This window comes from Caretta caretta, chromosome 12 (assembly GCF_965140235.1).
Source record: "Caretta caretta isolate rCarCar2 chromosome 12, rCarCar1.hap1, whole genome shotgun sequence".
NCBI lineage: Eukaryota > Metazoa > Chordata > Testudines > Cheloniidae > Caretta > Caretta caretta.
The window spans coordinates 17,839,018-17,859,253 of record NC_134217.1 but is presented as its reverse complement, the minus strand read 5'-3'; the positions used below and the strand labels follow the sequence as shown (position 1 = coordinate 17,859,253).

Below are 20,236 nucleotides of genomic sequence, written 5' to 3'. Positions count from 1 at the left end.
CCTGCTGGTAATAGCTTATCTAAAGTGATCACTCTCCTTACAATGTGTATGATAATCAAGTTGGGCCATTTCCAGCACAAATCCAGGTTTTCTCACCCCCCCACCCCCATACACACACAAACTCACTCTCCTGCTGGTAATAGCTCATCCAAAGAACAATTTATAAGCTGGGTCAGAGTTTAAAGGCCTTTTTAAAACTCTGATCCAGTTTATAGGTTGTTCATGAGTTTATACTTCAAGTTCTGTATTCCAGTTCATCTGGAGAGATCTGTTTGTTTGTTTTTTCAGTGATTAGTGCTGGTAGGATCAGCTGTGACTGAAAAAATGCTGGCTCCAGCGTTTTGACAGTTGGTAGCTTCTTCAAAGTGTGAAAGCAAGTTTCGTGCATCACAAGTATGAAAATAATACTTGGAGTGCCTTGGATATTATTTGTACAAATTTTAAAAAAATATTTCACTGGTTAGATATGGGCAATGAATTTGTTCCACATAGACATTACTTTATAATGATATCCCATTGTTTCAGCAAAACAGTGTGTAACTGCACAGTTACCTCCCTGGGAACAATGACAAATGCATCATTGCTGATGATATTGTTACTACAGTATCTCATGATAGCAAAGGGTCTTATCTTCACATCAACAAATCTATTTCAGTGCAAGTGCTCAAAGACCTGCTTGTGATATCAGAATGCTAGCCAGCCACTTCATCTATATTTAAGTAATGCTTGTACTTGTTGTGAAACTGTTTCTTTGTATGTTAAGTGGATAAACATTTTAAAGGAAGTGTGTACTTAAAAAGGAAGAACAATGTAAATATATGAACATGAGGAGGGATGTGTTGGAATCTGATTATTGTTATCAGGATAAAGTTACTTCAGAGATGTGTTTTATTTTATTATTGGCAGCAAAATTATTAGTTACAGAACAAACTTATAGTGCCATTGATGGACATTTTTAATAAGAAGCCTATTTAAAAATGTTGCCGGTATATGCCATATTTTCAGGGGAGCTTTCATCCCACACATTTATTATTAATCATGACAATTATATGTAAACAAGTTCTATGTTGTTTAGGAATTTCTCAGCGCCTCAGCTTGACATAATTTTCTTGCCACAAATGGAAGTGTGAAGAAGAGTTGTTTACCTACCTACATATTAGAACATAGCGGAGTGTACAACGATTTCTGAAACTAGTCCAAACACACTACAGAATTAAGGGGAAACTGTTGCTGTAACACTGGAAGGAAACAAGACTCCTGACTTGTCATGGATTTTGGAAGATTAATATATTTGGTCCAAGTCTTGCGTATCTTGGTCCTGATTCAGCAAAGTACTTAAAAACATGCCTAAGTTTAAGCACATGAGAAGGTCAATGGATTTACTCATGTGCATAAGTACCTTGCTGAATTCTGGTTTTTATTCCTATTGATGTGAGTCTCCCTTGTATGAATAAGGTGATCAAGATTTATCTCAATGTATGCACTATCCTTTTAACACCTTAACTCACATTCAAAAGCCAACTGCAGGTGAAATCATAGTCCAAGCAGATATTTAGGAAAAGATTCTTACACACAAAGTACTAGATATTAATTCTTGCTATTCAGCAGCACCATGAGGCCCCAAATGAGATTAGGCTCCATTGTGCTAGGTGTTGTACAAATACATAATAGCAGACAAGTTTTCCCTGAAAAGCGTGTTTCAGAAAAATGTCTCTGCGGTGTCCTGCTACTCTACCTCATCTAACAGAAGCTCAGTAAGCCAAACAAACGCAGTGAACAAAGCCAAGTATAGAGATAAAGTGAAATAGTTAATAAACCCACCTTCTCTATGAGAATGAAGATGGGACAGGGACAAAAGCAGAGAACAATAGTTCTCAACAAATTATTTTAAGTGAATTATTTTAATCAAACTTGTTTTTGTTTTGTCTCACTTCAGTTGACTTGTAATCAAATCTGAAAATATTTTTGCAGTGTAACAAGGAAAAGAATCTTCAAACCATAAAAATGTACAAGTGATATAGCACCGTATTTCCTTGAAATAACTGCTGTAGGGAGCAGCGTGTGATGTTCTAAATAAGACTCACCAGGATTTTAGTCCGCTATCCCACACCTCGGAGTGTTTGAGAATATTTGAGTTTTTATCTTATTGCATTAAGATAGATCTGTCAAAGTTATGAACTGGATGTTTTTTCTATGTTACTCCTTCTGTGTTCCAGTTTCTACCATTCCTTTCTCATAATATTTTGAAATATATGAATTGCAAAAATATTACATTTACATGCAAAAATATTCTAAGAGCTGTTTGAACATGGAGAAAACCAGGAAATGTGAAATATATGGAAATAGCTGTATGATGACTTATTAAATTAATTTCATGCTAATCTTAAAGAATCATTAAATATTCTACAGTAAAAAGAAGTTCCTCAAAAGTGTAATACTCTCCAGAACACGTATTATTCTCTTTTATACTTGGAACAATCACCATTGTTCCAGGCACCAATCTCCCCGACTTTTTTTTTTTCCTTACAAATTTCTCCTTAAAACCTATGTTTTTCTGATGCTTCTCAGTAGTAATTAACTCTCCATTGACACGGGATACTAGAACTAGTCAGGAATTTTTCAGTTAATGGGTTAAATGGGTTTTTGTCCGAAACTGTTGATTCATTGAAACCAAACTTTTTGCAGGCAAGGGTCAGTTTCAACAACAACAAAACAAATGAATGGTTTCTCAGGTACAGGATGATATTTAGAGAGAGTGAGACACCCCCCCCCCCCACTTCCCAAATGAAAAATAGCCAATAACACTAGCAATGTGAGAGACCCAGGTTCAGATCCCTGCTCTGCCTGATTTGGAACAGGGACTTGGGGAGGGGACAAGGATGGAGTTGTGGCTGCATTCTGTATTGTCTTCAGAATGTTTAGGTTTTCTCTTCTCCTTCCTCTCTGACTTTGTCTGAAATGTGCATTGGAATTAGGCTGCTTAGTGCAAGCAGCCACAAATTGCTGCCAGACAAATGCCTTTTTGTGTCTGGCAGCTCTGAATAACTTGACTGGTCTCATGAGGTAATGCAGATTAGCTGGCATGGGCTTCTCTACCGGTGCAGACACTTAAGAGTGCACTTTCTGATCCAAAACTTTTTCTCCCATGATGTCGCTTGTGGCCAGGATGCTCCTTTGAAGATTCCATTGCAGGTGCAACATTTTATTGGCCAGATTCTGTATCATGATCAGTGGAACCGGAGTCAGAAGGCCCATTTTCCTTATGAGGGTTGCGATTGAGGGGACACTAGGAAAATAGTGAATGTGAGGAGCTGGCCTGGAAGCAATGTAGCCACGTGGACAGAGCAGCACACAGGGTTTAATAAAGTTCCACTGTTCAACTTAACATGCATTCAGCTTCACTGTGTGCTAATGAAACTCACCTTAGCTAAAACATACACATTTTTTCACCTATATCCCACTAGCTTTCCATTTGCACTGTCCTTTGTGGGCATAAATACTACTTGCACCATCTTGACAATCATGTTTTAAATTGAACTTTTCTCCATATAGCAAATCGTTTAGGAACAACAACGATTGGCCCCAGAATGGTTAATTTGCCACAATCAAAATTTGCAATAGTTAAGCATCTTGCACTTTGTAATAATGCTTTCTTCAAAAATAACAAATGATGTTTATGTTGATCTTGTAAAAACAGAGCTGTATAGTCTCTGCAAGGCATCCTTGAAATTTTGAAACTCTTCTAAGGGCACTGCAGAGCTCCACTGAGAGACTGTCTGGTTTATTATTCTTACTGAAATTTTTTCCCCAAAATAATAGTTAACTTAACCCTATCTATGCCTCAGCTTTAGGTATAATAACATTCAAGTAATAATGTGTAGATGAAGCCTAATTCCAGTATTTCTCACTATACAGGGTAAGGCTTTTCAGAAACTTTTGCCTATAGGTTTGAAAGGAATCTAGACAGACGCATGAAAAATGTCTATGGATTTCCCTTCCTATATATAGATTAGGTTTTTCAGAATTTCATAGAAGACCGTTCTTCTTTGGAACTTTGAAATGGTAGTTCAAATGAAATCTACTAGTGTCTCGTAATTCATTTTGCAGTATAAAAAGGATCTTGGCAGGAGGTAGTGCAGGCTGGAGGAATGAGCATGGAGTTAGGTGGTCATATATTCTAAACCTGGCTCTGCATCTGTGTTGCCTCGGGTAAGTCACTTCATGTTTCTCTGTTTTCCCAATCTGTAAAATGTGGATAAACTGTACTTGCCCACCTAGTGCCCAAACCATTTCCCACTGAAGGAACAGACTTCTTGTCAGCAAGTTAAAGAAGTATGGGCTGGATGAATGCACTATAAGGTGGGTAGAAAGTTGGCTAGATTGTCAGGCTCAATGGGTAGTGATCAATGGCTCCATGTCTAGTTGGCAGCCGGTGTCAAGTGGAGTGCCCCAGGGGTCGGTCCTGGGGCCGGTTTTGTTCAATATCTTCATATATGATCTGGAGGATGGTGTTAATATGGTTAACCTCCATATTGTGGTGTTAATTCCTGATAACAGAATAGCCTGTCCCAAAACCTCAGATGCAATGGCCATGGGCTCAGTTGCCCTCTGTTGACTGGTAGCATATGTCAGGGCATTGCAGGTCAGCTTCCTATTGGAAGAGAAATCAGTAACTCATAATCTGGGTATATTCTTATTGCAATTTGTTTATTTTACACCCTATATACTAGTTCTTGAAATGGCACTCAGGCAATCCCCTCTCAGAAATCTCAGCCAAACACTCAATGCCCCAAGCTCTCAAACTCAAAGTCTGCCTCAAGAATTGGTTCTAGTCAGAGAGATGAAGGCAGAGAGCAAATTGTCCTGTTTACAACAGCTTCTTTAGAAAGAACCTGCATCACAAAATGAACAATACAGTATTTCTTAAAGGACAGAACAGTGCTTGCAAGCTACAAAAAAGAACTACTAAACTACATATAATAGTGGCATCTGGTGATGCTTACCATAACAATACTGTCAGCTGCCCTCACAATACCTTTCCTCACCTCCCTTCCTTTCATTTAGGCTATGTCTCCACTACTGCGGTAAGTTGACCTACGCTACGCAACTCCAACTATGTAAATAACGTAGCTGAAGTTGATGTACCTTAGGTCAAGTTACCGCGGGGTCTACACAGCGGGGGGTCGACAGGAGAAAGTCTCCCGTTGCCTTACCTTACTCTTCTCATTGCGGGTAGAGTACAGGGGTTGACTGGAGAGCGATCTGCTGTCGATTTGATGGGTCTTCACTAGACGCACTAAATCGACTGCTAGTGGATCAATCTGAGCGCGTCAATCCCGGCTGTAGCGTAGACCTGCCCTTAGACTTATGTGTGGGCAAATGACTACATGATCAGGAACCTGAACTTCCCCAAACTTCAGACCTGGATACAGTTGTGCGCTTTCTTAAAGGTTGTATTGATGCATGACTGTAGGATCCTAATGCCAGAACCCAGGCAGATTCCCACTAGAGAGTGGGGTTCAGCTGGTACAAGCAAAGGACAAGCTTTTGCAAGTGGTACTTTTATTTTGGGGCCAAATTCCACAGCTGATTTTTGTAACATATAGCTTATGCTTTTATAAACTGTGTCATATATTATGAAGCACCAAGCCAACAGTTTCTTTTATGTATTAAATGAGGATGAGCCTAAACCAGATGCACACATTTGACTCCTTGCCACACCCCTGAATTTCAGATTAGAACTGGAACCTAAGGTTTTTATTCTGAGATTGATAGGAAACAAAAGAGGAACTGGAACTTCATCCAGTTCAGATGAAGCCCAAGATGGTAAAAAACTTGTGAGAATAACTAGTGTCATAAACATTCCACCATTTGTGGCACAAACCTTGTGAATAGTTCATGTGAATTCTGTGCTGTCAAATATGAAACTGAATCTTAGTGTGTGTTGCTTTGAAAACTGTCGGTTGGTACTTAGCTGGAATTATTGAAGGACATGACCTTGTTCTGAGTATTAGTAAAATTACTGAGCTCTTTCATTGGTATTTGTTATCTCTGCCCTTGTAAGTCACTCGTTCAAAATGCTGTTGCTTGTTATTAGTTTATATGCCGTAATTATAATTGGTGCAAGAATATTTCCGTACCTTTTTAACTTGTCACCATGCGTCATTTCACTGTTGCCTATTAGAGGTTATTTAAGCTTCTGGCTCATACTGGGTAATCAAACACACTGATGATACACGCTGGCAAGAGCTTGTCTGTGGGTTTTGTTGCACTGGTGACAGGGTATGTATTTTTGTTTTGTCATTTTGTTTAGCTAAATATAATAGATATTTGCATAAATGTATAACAGCTTCAGTCTTCTGTTGGAGGGAACCATACTTCCTATTATTTCGTGGATGTGCCGGAAAGTATGCACAGCCTCTGTGTGATCTGCCTAGACCTCTGTATGGTGCCACATCCTTTGGGTTTGCATTTCTTTCCATTGACATAGGTCTAATAGATCATAACACAGCTGCATGAAGACAAATGGCATTAGTTGTTTTAGAAAAACCTATGGATTCTTTAAGAAAGCTGTTGGAAGAAGGAGATAGCTTCCAAGTAAGGTAAAGGAAAATACTTTGTGCACCTCTGAACCTGGAGCTGAAAGATCATTCTCTGCAGAAGGGATATAAGCTTATAGGAATTGCCAGACCTTCTCAGAACAATGGTCCATCTAGACCAATATCCCATCAGCACTGACAGTTCCAAGTATAAATGCATGTACCTCCATTGTGGGCAGTTCTGGGTCACTCGTCCATATGGGAAGCTTGTTCCTAACCTCAGTGTCACAGTTCAGGGCAACTGCACCTGTATTCCCACTTCGTGGTCCACTAAGAGCACCCACTCTTTGGCTGCTGGTTCCCCAGACATTGCCTCTCTCGGGCAGAGACACGTGTCTCTCTCCCTCCTGAACAAGATATTTCCAGGCTGTACAGTTCCGTGCCTATTGTGAATTTCCCAGCAAAGTTAGGCTGCCCCAGCTGGCCTGCTTTATTTTTCTCCTCAGAGACAGTAAATAATATAATTACTACCAAACAGCTCTTTCTAAGCAAGCACATTTATTCTAAAGGTAAAAGCATTAAAGAGAAAACACAAACAATAAAATATCCCTGCAGCAGGTAATAAGCTATCCAGAGATCACACCCTGACTCCAACAGGTCTCTGGATGGTGAACAATCCTTCAAACTCCACTCAGTGGTTTTCCTGTGGTTACCGGTTCATGACTCCTTTTGCGCAGAACAAGAACACTCATGAGAATCTGTGAGTTACTTCTTCATACAGTTTTGGGGTCTTTGATGTGACTGTGAATAGGCAATCAGCCAGACAAAAGATCCACTCCCCAGGGCAAAGCTTCAAAAGGCAGAGTTCTTGCACAACTTGAGGAGTCATATTTGCGTACCTCATCTCCTAGAAATTTTCTGGGAAACCCACTTAATTTTAAGTGTTTCATATTGTTTCATATAGTTCTTTGAAGCTCATAACACTTACCATGGTTTACATTAGTCATTGGTCCCCCCTAGAGACATTACATACAATATTTATGCATTATTTGGGAATTGTATTAAAAATGCAAATGAACTCCCAAGATCTTTAACTTAATTCAGTAAGGTTTCTCCAGGATATTGCAGGAAATTGCCATATTTGTCACACTCAGATTATGGGTGTCTTGTATCCTGCAACATGAGTATTTATTTCCCTAGTATGTTGTGTGTGATCCCTTCCAATGAACTCATGAATGTCCTCTATATACAACTCTAATCCTTTTTGAATCTGGTTTCACTCTTAGCCCCAAAGTTGGATAACTGTGTTTAAAAAACCCCTCCTCTTATCAGTTTTAAATGTTCTTTGTCTTTCAGTTTCATTGATGGTCATTTAGAACAAATGGATATAAACTGGCCATCAGGAATTTTAGCCTTGAAATTTAGATGAAGGTTTCTAACCATCACAGGAGTGAAAATCTGGAACAGCCTTCCAAGGGAAGCAGTGGGGGCAAAAGACATATCTGGCTTCAAGACTAAGCTTGATAAGTTTATGGAAGGGTTGATATGATCAGATAGTCTAATTTTGGCAATTAATTGATCTTCAACTATTAGCGGTAGATATGCCCAATTGCCTTTGATGGGATGTTAGATGGTGTGGGATCTGAGTTACTACAGAGAATTCTTTCCTGTGTGTCTGGCTGGTGAGTCTTGCCCACATGCTCAGGGTTTAGCTGATTGCCATATTTGGGGTCGGGAAGGAATTTTCCTCCAGGGCAGATTGGCAGAGGCCTGGGGGGTTTTAGCCTTCCTCTGCAGCGTGGGGCATGGGTCACTTGCTGGAGGATTCTCTGTACCTTGAAGTCTTTAAACCACGATTTGAGGACTTCAGTAGCTCAGACATAGGTTAGGGGTTTGTTACAGGAGTGGGTGGGTGAGATTCTGTGGCCTGCGTTGTGCAGGAGGTCAGATTAGACGATCTTAATGGTCCCTTCTGACCTTAAAGTCTATGATTCTATGGTACTTCTATGGCCTCTACTACCATTGTATCTGACCCCCTCATAATTGTTAGTGTATTTAATTATCCTCACAATGTCCCTTTGTGGTAGGGAAGCACTATTAACCCCAATGTATAGATGAGGAATTGAGGCATAGAGAGACTGAGCGACTTGCCTAGGGTCAAACAGGAAGTTTGTAGCACAGTAGGGAATTGAACCCAGGTCTCCTGTGCTATAAAACACACCCATATACATCTAGCTTTTTTTTTTTCCCTGCTAGGAATTTGTAACAAAAAGTGAGACCTCCCTGCTCAAGCCCTTCCCCTCCCAAGAGAAAGTTTTCATATCCAGGTCTAACATTCCTTTTTTCACATGGGCCACATTCTGGGGATTTTCACTTCTCCTTTTACGACTACAGTGCTGCCTTCCCTCACTTTCCTGCCCCTCAAGCTGGCGCTCATCTCAAGTTCCACCCCTAAAGTGATCTGATAGTTTGAGTGGAAAGTTACCCATCAAATGTCAGCCTCTGGCTGGTTCCAAAGCTTCAAACTTTAAACTCCTGCTGTTGAGACAATAATGTCCATTTCAAGGTCCAATAGACAGAATACTATGATTGACACAGAGAGTAGTCTACTTGGTATTGGGTATATGTCAATCCTAAATGACTCCATAACTCCCAGACTGGTCTTCCTTTTATCCCAGAGAACTGTTGCTGATTGGTCTTTAAGGCCCTGAGGGATCTGTATAAAGGCTTCTTGTCCTGTGCTTATAGTGATTAAGATCACAAAGCCTTCTCTCTTCCAGTTCCTCCTTTCTCTATCCTTGAGCAAACCTCTGATAAGGATATGGAATGGACTGAATTGTCTGAATTGTCTGATTGCGGGGACATGACTTATGTGAAGTGAAAGCCACAGAATGAACTGAGGGTTAGTTCACTGTAAACTCCCAGAGGTATTATTAAAGAACAGATTAAGTCATTGAGGCTGCACTGTGATTCCTGCCTGTGTTGTTGGTAGCTGAGAACCCCAATAGGACAATTAAGATTAATTGAAATAAGCTTGATTGATTAGAGGATATACAAACCTGCTTAGGAGAAGTGCTAATGAGTGAGCTAGTGTCCATATAGAGTTTTGTGGCTGCAGAGGGTGAATTATTTCTGTTGCTCTGAGAGAGATGCCTAGGGATTAAAAATGTGTAGCCCATTGTTGAAATAGAGAATGTAAAATATGGACCCTCCTGAAACAGTCTTAGAGAACGTAATAGAAAATGATGAACTTTATGTAGGTTTTTTGAACTATCCTATCCTATTTAATAGAAAATTATTTCTATAGCAGAGAGATCATTTTCTATTAAATTTCTCAGGACAGGTTAAAAGCACCTAGAAAAGTTATTATGTTCTATTATGTTTTAGGATAATTTCTGTGGAATCTTCTAGGTCTCACCACTACTAAATTCTATCTAACTTTCTCATAAAAAAGAGATTCTGAGTCAAATTACACCTTCCCTTTTGCAGTGTCAGTGACATCAACACAGTAGCCTGCGTGTAGCTGAGGACAAAATTTTGCCCCTAACTGCCCAGACTGTGGTAGCAATAGCCAAGTCCATGAAGAAAGGAGTTTGGATGGTGTGTGGTGGATTTGCCTTTAAACTGGATTTATAGAATGTTATCATTAGTATTGTTTCTTTTCTTTTTTCCACTGGAACTTTGGGAGTGGGTGTTTACAAATGCTCTATAAATGGTTCCACTTATTGTAATATCCGTTTTGAGTAAAGTGGAACTGCCAGTGCTAATTGCTGTACTGAAGTGTTCCGTGAGATAATATACAGTGGTATTCAAGCCTTGTTCATAAAGATCCAAGTTTTCAAGTATGCAGCACATTACAATGAGTTTTGGTTTGGGCTAAATTGCACTATTGATTTTTTTGTAATTAGGTTCTAATGAATTATATTCGCTCAATTGCTGGTTTGTCAAGGGACCTCAAAGATTAGATTGTGATAATTTTTTTCACTTTCTTTGTGTGTGTGTGTGTGTGTGTGTGTGTTTTAAATTTGTCCAGTTGTAGACACTGAAATCTTCCTGAGATATTTGCCTGAGTGATTCTGGTTTTCATGTTCAGATTGATTGCCTTTTTAAAGGCAAACTCCTGTGTTTTTGTATCACCCTGGCTAATAAAGCCGTTATCCGATACTTACTTAGAATTATAGGAGGAATTTAACTTGCTTAAGGACTGTTGAAATAATTGAGCTCTTTTATGGTTTGGTTTTGTTGTTGTTGCCCATGTAACCCGCTTGTGTTAAATAGTTTCATTGCTATTGGCTAATAAAGATTTCCTCTGAACTAAGGCTGGTTTATGGTTGTTTACCTTTCATTTTAATCTTTGTCACTGTGCAGAGGCTGCAGGTACTTTGCCTTACTGGTGCTTAATCAAAGATCATGACAGCACACAATGTCCTGTGCTAAGTTATTAAAAGGCTACTTGCTCTTCTTTGTAGAATCTTTTTCTTAGTGTTTGTCTACACATAAAAGTTGTGACGATTTAACAATACTGGTATAGTTAAAAGGGTAGAACACACAACCCCATCTGGACGCAGTTATACCCATAAAAGGGTATTTCCTTTAAGGGACGGGGCGTAAGCTATACCACTATAGGCACCTTTATAACAATATAACTGTCTCCACACTAGGCATTGTACCACTTCAAATATTTTAGTAGAAAATCACACCAACTTTCCTTTTCTAATCAGCCTTGATAATATACAAGACTTTTCACAATGCTGGACAACTGTCATGCATAATTTTTCCTGAGCAGAGCCCTAGGTCAGCATGGCTTTTCCTTTGGGCCATTTTGTGACAATCTGGCTCTTTGTCAGCAACCCCTTCAAGGCATGGCAATAACCAGCCATTTCAAAGAAGCCTTCCCCAGAACCACATATGGTCTCGGGGGTGCTGAGAGCCACTGAACCAGACTTGTAAACCCTGTATATAATAGAAACCACTTCAAGCCAGCAGTTGCTGCAGCACCCCCAGAACCCCTAGTTCCAGCAACTGTGTACGGTCTCACATTTGAAAGGATATGTACTTTACTGGACATCAGTTGGGCTTTGTTTTTATATATGATTTACAACCACTTCCAATGGAAAATGTGTCCTGAGTGACCTGTTTTTCTGCTATGACAGTCGACCTGATTTCTCGCTCCCCTTTTCCTCCCGTGAGTGCACCCTGCCTGGCTGGAAACAAATAATTTGTGTTTGTTTACTTGTGAGAAGCAGCACTGTAGTCCAGTGGACAGCAGTGGCGCAGGAACTAGAGGTGCAGGGGGTGCTGCAGCACCCGCGGGCTCCCAGCTACTGGCCCCGCGCACCCAGGGTCCCACCCTCAGCTCTGGGGCAGGGAGGTGGACAGGAGTAAGGGGACTGACTTTCAGCACCCCCACTATTAGGTGTTCCAGTGCCACTGGTGGACAGGCCTCTAGACAAGGACTCAGGAGAACTGGGTTCTTTTCCCAGCTCTGCCGCTGACCTACTGTATGACTTAAAGCAAATCATTCCAGTGCTCTGAGTCTTTGTTTCCCCTCCAACCTTTTGTCTGTCTTCTCAATTTATATTGTAATAGCTCCAGCTTTCATACTAGAAGGGTGGGTTTTGTACAATTACAATACACAAGTCCAGGATTTGAATTACTGTATATAATAATGATTCATTTCTTCTTGCTGATCTACCACTCAGTCACTGTAGATATGTATAAATGAACCATAACTCATGTCTTGTCATGTTTCACTACTTAATTTTGGTAAACTTGTTCATCCAGCCTGTTGGAATCGTGTAAATCTGCCCATCTCACATGCATACTACATTTGCCTATAAATCCTTGATGAGTTTAATCAGTGCTGTCTTTAACTATGAATTTATTGGCTTTGCTAGAGTTAGTTGGACATGGATGGCCTATTTCCAAACCCGAGAACCTTTTTGGCCCTGTACAAAAGTGTGCACACAATGGCATAGTGAATCTATGTGTAGCATTACTGTGATTGTGCATGCACATTTTATATTTGCGTACACAAATGGCCAGTCATTTTCAAGCACAAATACCCAACCTACAATTACTGTAACTGCTGTCACAAATTAGGTTCACAATTATATACACATCTTTGCATATGGCAGAAAACTTTTCTGGAGTTAAAAATCCATCCTGTAGGACCAAATTTTCAGTTAGCCTCATTTCTTTTTATTTGCAAAAAGTCAGCCCATGCACACATTTGCATACTTTAGACTTGTCCTTGTGCATGCAAATCAGATTGCTGCAAACCTAACTTCCACAGTGATAAATGACTGCTAATGTGCACAAATAGTTGTCCTGTGTGTGCAAACAATTGTATGTATCCGGAGTGAAAATCTGATTCATAATGTTATTTAAAAGACAATTTGTTTAAAAAAATGAAGAAATATAAAGCCAGATCCTTTGCAGGTATACCTCAATGGATCTGTGTCGATTTACACCAGCTGAGGATTTGACCCATAATTCATAAGTAATGATAAATGTGTGACTTTGGCTCAGCAGGTGAAAAACATTTCTTCCCCAGTCAGTATGATCCATCATTTAAAGCTGCATATAAACTCTCTGCCAAAGAATGGATTTTGACCTTTTTTTACAATCCTGTTAATAAAATTTTGAAATAATGTACTGTGCATACATTGTAGCTAATTTTCACATTTCAGGAGCATGATGCTAGGTTATCTTTTACTGTGCATGATCTACAGAAGGTCGTGATGATGATTCCTAGTCTGTTAACACTAGGAATTACAATTTTCCTCCCCTAAATGGTTGCTGCATACCTAGTGATGGGTAAATCTCAAAAGGTTAGGAGGGTCTGTTTTCAGAAAGTTTGTGTGCTTGTCTAATGTTTATTCACACATATTGAGTCTGCAGATTTGGGCTGGAAAACTTGTGGGAAGATGGGAGGTTTTTTGTGAGATTTTTGGCACATCCTAGTTTGGTCAGGCTGGAACTTGTAAATGAAGAGGAACAGTAACCGCTAACTGATGAAGCACGTTAATCAAAACATTTCACATCAGAATAGGTTTAGTTTGTATTTTAGATAAATGTTCAGATTTATCCAAACCAGTTCATCACCCTTACGTACCACATCATGCAATGCAATAGGAGACGGAAAGTCTGAATTGAAAGTCTATGAATTGGCCCACAAAACTTGAAGAATCCATTACCCTTCACAACATCAATTCTGATCTTCATTAAAGCCAGCATTAAAATGAATTTATATTAGCAATTGTTACTCATCCCTATTTTGATCCTTTAAGCTTCTGGTGTCTCTTACAAAGATGCTGATCACCCTCAATTCCCAGTGAAGTCGTGGGAGTTGAGGGTATTACAAGAGTGCTTGTCTATATATAGGACCCTACCAAATTCGTGGCCGTGAAAAATGCATCACGGACTGTGAAAACTGGTCTTTTGTGTACTTTTACCCTGTACAATACAGATTTAATGGGGGAGTCCAGCATTTCTCAAACTGGGGGTCCTGACCCAAAAGTGGGTGCTGGGGCAGGTGGGGGAGTCACAAAGTTATTGTATGTGGCTCACGGTATTGCTGCCCTTACTTCTGCATTGCTTGTAGAGCTGGGTGGTGAGAGAGCAGCAGCTGCTGGCCAGGTGCCCACACCAGGCCACCCTTACGTCTGTGCTGCTCTCTGGCGGCCCAGCTCTGAAGGCAGCGCCACTGCCAGCAGTAAGGGTGACAGCAGTAAGGTGTCACCCTTACTGCTGGCGGCGGCAACCCCCCTACAATAACCTTTTGACCCCACCTGCCCACAATCCTTTTTTGGATTAGAATCCCTACAGTTACAACACTGTGAAATTTCAGATTTAAATTTCTGAAATCATGAAATTAACGATTTTTAAAATCCTATGACCGCGAATTTGACTAAAATGGCCCGTGAATTTGGTAGGGCCCTATCTATCTATCTATCTATATGTATGTAGCATAGCTCCTGTGTGATGTAGGACCATTAAAACTTGCTCTGGTGTGCACTGCAAGTGGTTTCCTTTGTGCAGCTCTCTACGTTAGCTCTTAGCAGAGGGCACACAAAAACACCTCAGAAGATCACTCGGCACCTTGCAGGATCAAGCCCCAGGTAATTTATTTAAAAACAGAAGCCTGTTCAGCAAATTTGTCATAGATAGATTTTTGGAGGCCTGTGGAAGCTCTAAGGTCCCTGACTATTGCCTTGAATTGGGCAGAATTCCTTTGCTTGTGAAAGTTCTTCATAAAAACAAACAGAACTTGGTCACCAAACCAGTTTCTCCAAGTTTTATTACATGAGCATTTTTAACTTGTTTTCTTTAGTTTTATTATCAATATAAATATATGAAATATTAATATTAATGTTCTGTCCCACAAATGATGTTATTCACTAATTGTATTGGTTGTAATCACATTATAAGAGAAGTAATTTATCTTACTACAGTCATTTGTGTGAAGTAGCAACAGAGTTCATATTAGTCAGAATATTATGAGCTGTCATGTCAGCAGTGTTGTCTTTATTAGAAGCAATAACATTTTCTCCACAGCATTTTTTTTTTGCATAATATTAACGATGATGCATATAGAGCTTCCACAGCAGCCACACAGCTATTCACTTTAACATGAAGTATGGCTGCATAGATATCTATATGTATACATGAAGGAAATAGTTATGTAATAAATGTATTATGCATCCTTGATTGCATTGCTTTCTCATCCATTAATCCATCTTCCTTGGGATGCAATCTAACAGCCCAAATTCCTGAGCAGCTTCAAACTGCGGGGCCTTTATTTAAAAATCAACCTTCCATCTAAATGGTTCTTCCTCTTTCTCCCAAAATTACATTTGCTGTAGGTGCAGCACAGGTGAGATCCAGTCCTGGAGCAGTGACAGCTTTTCTATATGTACTAAAATGAAGACTTTAAAGTCAAGTCTGATATCTGCAGCTCAGCAGAGATTCCACCTTTACAAATGGATGCAAGACACACTTCTAGCCCTGAAGTATTCAAGAGTCTTACCTTTAAAATCCTGATGTTCTGAGGAATTCAAAGGTATTTTAGGTCATTTTAGAGGCTTTTCTGGCTCCTCCCCACACAGAGATTGGATTCATAGTAGCTAAGGCTCCTGGTTTTTCAAGTGGAGGGATGGGGGAAATAGACAACTCAATTAAATATTTAAAATTCTTTATGACAACAAAAATAGTTTTTCAATAGCATACAGGTCATATAGACAATGCATCATGGAGTGGTGTGGTCAGCACTTCTTTGGGATGACCTCCATAATGTAGTCATCCCAAATTCATACCACTCCAGACTAGCACATATAATTATTAATATAGGACCAGATTTTGATACACTCTCTTACTCATATTGGGCAGGATGCAATATGAGTAAATGAATACATGTTGATTTGGTGTGGTATAAAAGTGTTGTCAACATGAACATGTTTTAGATAGGCTCTAACTGCCACCTCGCATCTGTGTCTGGCCTTCATAATGGTAATTTACAGGGCATCATTTACAGGGCAAGGTGTGCTTTAGACCCCTTTTAGTCCTTCATGAATGCCTACTTTTGGGAACAGATTTGCTTCTTTCACTGCCTCTGGGTGGAACCATGCAATTCAACCACTGTTGGACTGGATCTCTGGGCTGCAGGCCCCCTATTTCCCAATCACATTAACCTGATAGGCCCAACTGAATTAGGCACCTGTAAGCTCTTTTTCTCCAGGAATCTTTAACTCAAAACCAGCATTTTCAAAACGCATTATTTATTCATCCAACATAAATAGCATGTAGAGCAAAGGATTAAAACCAAAAAGGCCTATACACATGGGCCTTACCTACACCATAATCTTTCCATGCAAACTTCTGTAAATTCTCTTCAGTTATCCCTCTCAGGATAGGGATTAGCAGCCTGCTTGCTGCAGTTTCTGTGTCTCCTTCTCACTGTGTCTCTGTCAGCCTCTCACCGGGCAGCTGCTGACAGTGCACTCAACTCCCCTAAACCAGCATCTTTAAAAATGTAGTATACCCTCCAATCCTAGGATCAGCTCTTGGAAGAATAAATGTTGGCCAGCCTGTTGGAGTCAGGTAGGGGATATTCTCCAGTTCATAGTTTCCCCATTGTTTCCTCAAGGACCTTTGTCATTCTCTGTAGACAGAACCTCATAGTTTTGTTTCTGTTTTGTCCGCCCCTCCCCCCGCAGTCTCCTTTGATTTAACTCTTTGCAGTCAGGCAGGATAATAAACTGAGGTGCATGTAACATTTATAAAAAAAATACACATAACTCCCTCATTCTTCACAGTAACTATGAGTGAACTTACAAAGTGGCTAAGTTTTGGTTTGGATAAATATACATTTTAACTGTTCCCTCCAGAAGCTGTTCTATTCCACTATATTTCACTGCAGCGGAAACACTTTTAAACGTAGTTAAAGAGAAAACAAAAGAAGTACGAAGACCAGAAAGACCACAACAAAGAGTAATTATACAAGAATCTATTATTCCCCAATGAAAACCTCTCTAGGTCACAGAATCATAGAAAGTAGGGCAAAACAAGATTTGTTTATGGCATCATGTTGTCTATTGCCTTGCCACTGCAGAATAGTTCTCTTACCGTAGTTTTCCTAGTGCTTTGTCCATTTTAGTTGAAGTATCTTAAGTGATAGGGCTTCCACCAATTCCCTTAGAAGATTATTCCACAATCTAATACATCTCTTTAATAGCCTTTCTTCTCTAATGTTCAGCCCTTGCTTTGTTTCATCCTGTTATTCCAACCCCATGGGCCACCTTAAACAATTCTTCCTCCTTCTTGGTCTTTGTCTTTCAGACACTTACAGATGCTTATTATTGATCCTTCAGCTTACAGCTGATTATAGGGAGAGAAAACCAGATTGAGCTGTAGCAGAGATCACCTCCAAGTTATGATGATTGGGAGATATAGATGTTTTTAATGGTTACTTATTTCTTTGTTAATAAATTGTATTAAAATTTACTTGTATTAAGATTTATTTGCAAAATATTAGGGGGATTCATAGTATTTACACATTTTTCCTTGATTTGGGGATGTGTGTAGAATTTTTTATTGATCTGTTCATGTTTGGGTAACAGTGGCTGGAAAAGGATAAGTGGGACTTCCACAGTAATATTTTCAGTCAGCATAACCAAGGATGTGAAGTCTATCGTGCTCAGGGGACTATACACTGTTGTTAATTGCTTATTCACTCCTGCTTGAGCCAATGCTATCAGGAGACTGATCACAATTCTGTTAACAAATGGCAGGCACAGATAGGAGCTTGCTTAAATCGTTCTCCATTAGAAGTGCTGCAGTAATTTGCAGCACGCATACATTCCTTTAATGAAGGTATAATTGTCACCTGGCAGCAATGGTGGTTGTTTCCTGTTCTCCCACCCAGTTATCAGTGTTGCTGCTTATGCCTTGAAGTTGCAAATTTTCCATAGAACAAAGCTTTCAGCTGGCAAGTTCCAATAACCATATCACTGCAAATGTTCTTGTATTAGAAAGGTTACTTTAATCTTTGACACTTCATGATGCTTTTGTCTGCAAGAGTATGTATAGCCTATTATGAACAGCTAAGCCTTAGAAATTATTCAGAGAAGCCAACGTATAACAACATTATATCAGTGCAAGTAAGCTTCTAAAAGGAATTGCATCACAACTAACAATAGACGTTTCTCCAAGATCTAGCTGACTGAACAGTTACTGTTTAGCATTTTTGAAATAGTACCGTCTGCTGTCTCCTAAAATATTACAGCGAGCACAAAACTGAAAAGCTATCCTACTAGAAAATAGATAATTTAATATAAAACCCTTTAAAACTACATTTTCTTGGATATCTCCTTAAGGAGTCATTAAGGATCTTTCATTTTTCTTTTTCTTGTCTGTCACAGCTTTCTTCAGTTCTGCCTCTAAATCTCCAGCTTTTCCACTCCTATTCAAACTCTGTCATTCTGAATGCTCTGGGGCAAAGAAATTGAATACTATATTATATGTCCAAATACAGGTTAATAAAAACAGAGAAAAATAGTTAACAGAATTTAAATAAAGCTCAGCAAATACTTGATTAATTTAACCCTTTTTTGCTTTTGAATATCCATGAATAGATTATGATTTCCACAAATGTATGTCATTCAGATTCACTTGACAATTTTTCTGAGGGTTTCTTTTATTCAATGGATTGATTATGAACTAGTCTATTATGAACATTTGATACCACTTGAAACTGAAACAGCGTTGGTTAGTTGTGATGGGTCACATCAGGTGATATCCTGGCCCAATTACAGTCAATGGGAGTTTTGCCACTTCGATGGGGGTCAAGATTTTGCCCATGCTGCTGGTTTTGTTCTCTGACGATATGATTGTAATCAGATTGTAATCTTGCAATCAGAAGGATTTTTGAAGAAGCCACTGAGGCTTTGCATTTTTTTAGGAAGAGGTTGCAGCTTAGGGTATTTAGAAAATGTTTTAACTATTTTCCTTTCTGAGTCACACAAACCTCACCTGAGACGTCATTCCTAGAATGTTTAGACTGTTGTAAGAATCATTGCCGAGGCGCAGCTGACAGTTAATTTTTGTCTCATTGCATTTATATACATTAATTGCGTGTGTGATCCTTGCTGTGAAGAATATAGTCAGATCTTTGTCTGGCTTACAGCTGCCTCTGGGATCTAAGGAAGAGGTTTTGGGATACCTGTTCCCCTGCTGTGTGATAAATGTCTCATTCCATATGCCAGTTTGCATATGCCTAATATAAAATAACTAACATGACATATTTTGACATAAGGCACAATAATATAAATGCCTCATAAATGTTATGGCAGGCAACATTTTAACAGAAGTAGTTGATCTTGTGGAGCACTATAGAAGTGTGATAGCTTCCTTCTCTGGATTATAGCATAGCAACGTTAACCTTCAGCCCCCCATAAAAACAACAGGTGAAACCCAGGCAGACAAGCAAATCAAACAGTTGCCTGCTACTTGGGGAGGAAATGCATCAGGTATGGAGGGATTTTTCTATATCGGAAAGGCATAGAATCATCGACATGAAGGGCTAGAATGGACCTCAAAGGTCATTGTAACACTTCTCATGGATACCCAGGACTGTGAGGTACCTTGCTAGTACCTGCTCTTAGTTTGAAGGAGCCTTGTCTGTGCCTGTTGTGGATCAGCTCCTTGACTCCCCAGCCTTTGACAACACAGCACTATCTTTCATGCCTCCATAGATCTCACTCCGTCTGGCTCATTGATTGTGGATATGGTCCACCTGTTTATGTGCATGCAAACTTTGATTTAGCAAAGGTCCCTGTATACAAGTCCCCCATAGAGATGATTCCTGTTCTTCATAGGAATAGATTGCCTATATGGATAGTGCAAGGGGTGCTTTTGTCCCCAAAGTAGACAGACATCAGTGTTGCACTGCTTTCAGAGGTGGGAGGCTGGTGAGCGGCAGTTGCTGGCCAGGAGCCCAGCTCTGAAGGCAGCACCGCTGCCAGCAGCAGCGCAGAAGTAAGGGTGGTAATACCATGCCCACTGCTGGGCTCTACCCCCGACTCTTTTCCCCCTCATTTTTGCCCCATTTCCTCTCCTCCCTCCCCCTCCTGCTTTGCATCCTGGGCGGCTGCCCTGCTCACCCACCTTGGTTACACCCCTGCCCTAAACTTTCCAAG

General features: G+C 39.9%; 2 long non-coding RNA genes across 4 annotated transcripts in view; one reads left to right on the top strand and one right to left on the bottom strand.

The window, feature by feature from the left end:
- LOC125620735 (uncharacterized) overlaps positions 1 to 20,236 on the bottom strand; it is a 213,498-nt gene that overhangs the window by 23,812 nt on the left and 169,450 nt on the right. The window contains exon 5 of one of the 3 annotated variants that reach the window (XR_007352299.2): positions 15,571 to 15,676. The exons of 1 other annotated variant lie outside the window; for it this stretch is intronic. This is a non-coding gene — a long non-coding RNA (uncharacterized LOC125620735). Of the gene's footprint in view, positions 1 to 15,570; positions 15,677 to 17,645; positions 18,530 to 20,236 lie in introns of those variants that run through there. One more of the 3 variants, XR_007352301.2, reaches the window with a different exon arrangement.
- The window catches only part of LOC125620736 (uncharacterized), a 328,147-nt gene that overhangs the window by 193,831 nt on the left and 114,080 nt on the right, over positions 1 to 20,236 (top strand). The window lies entirely within an intron of this gene.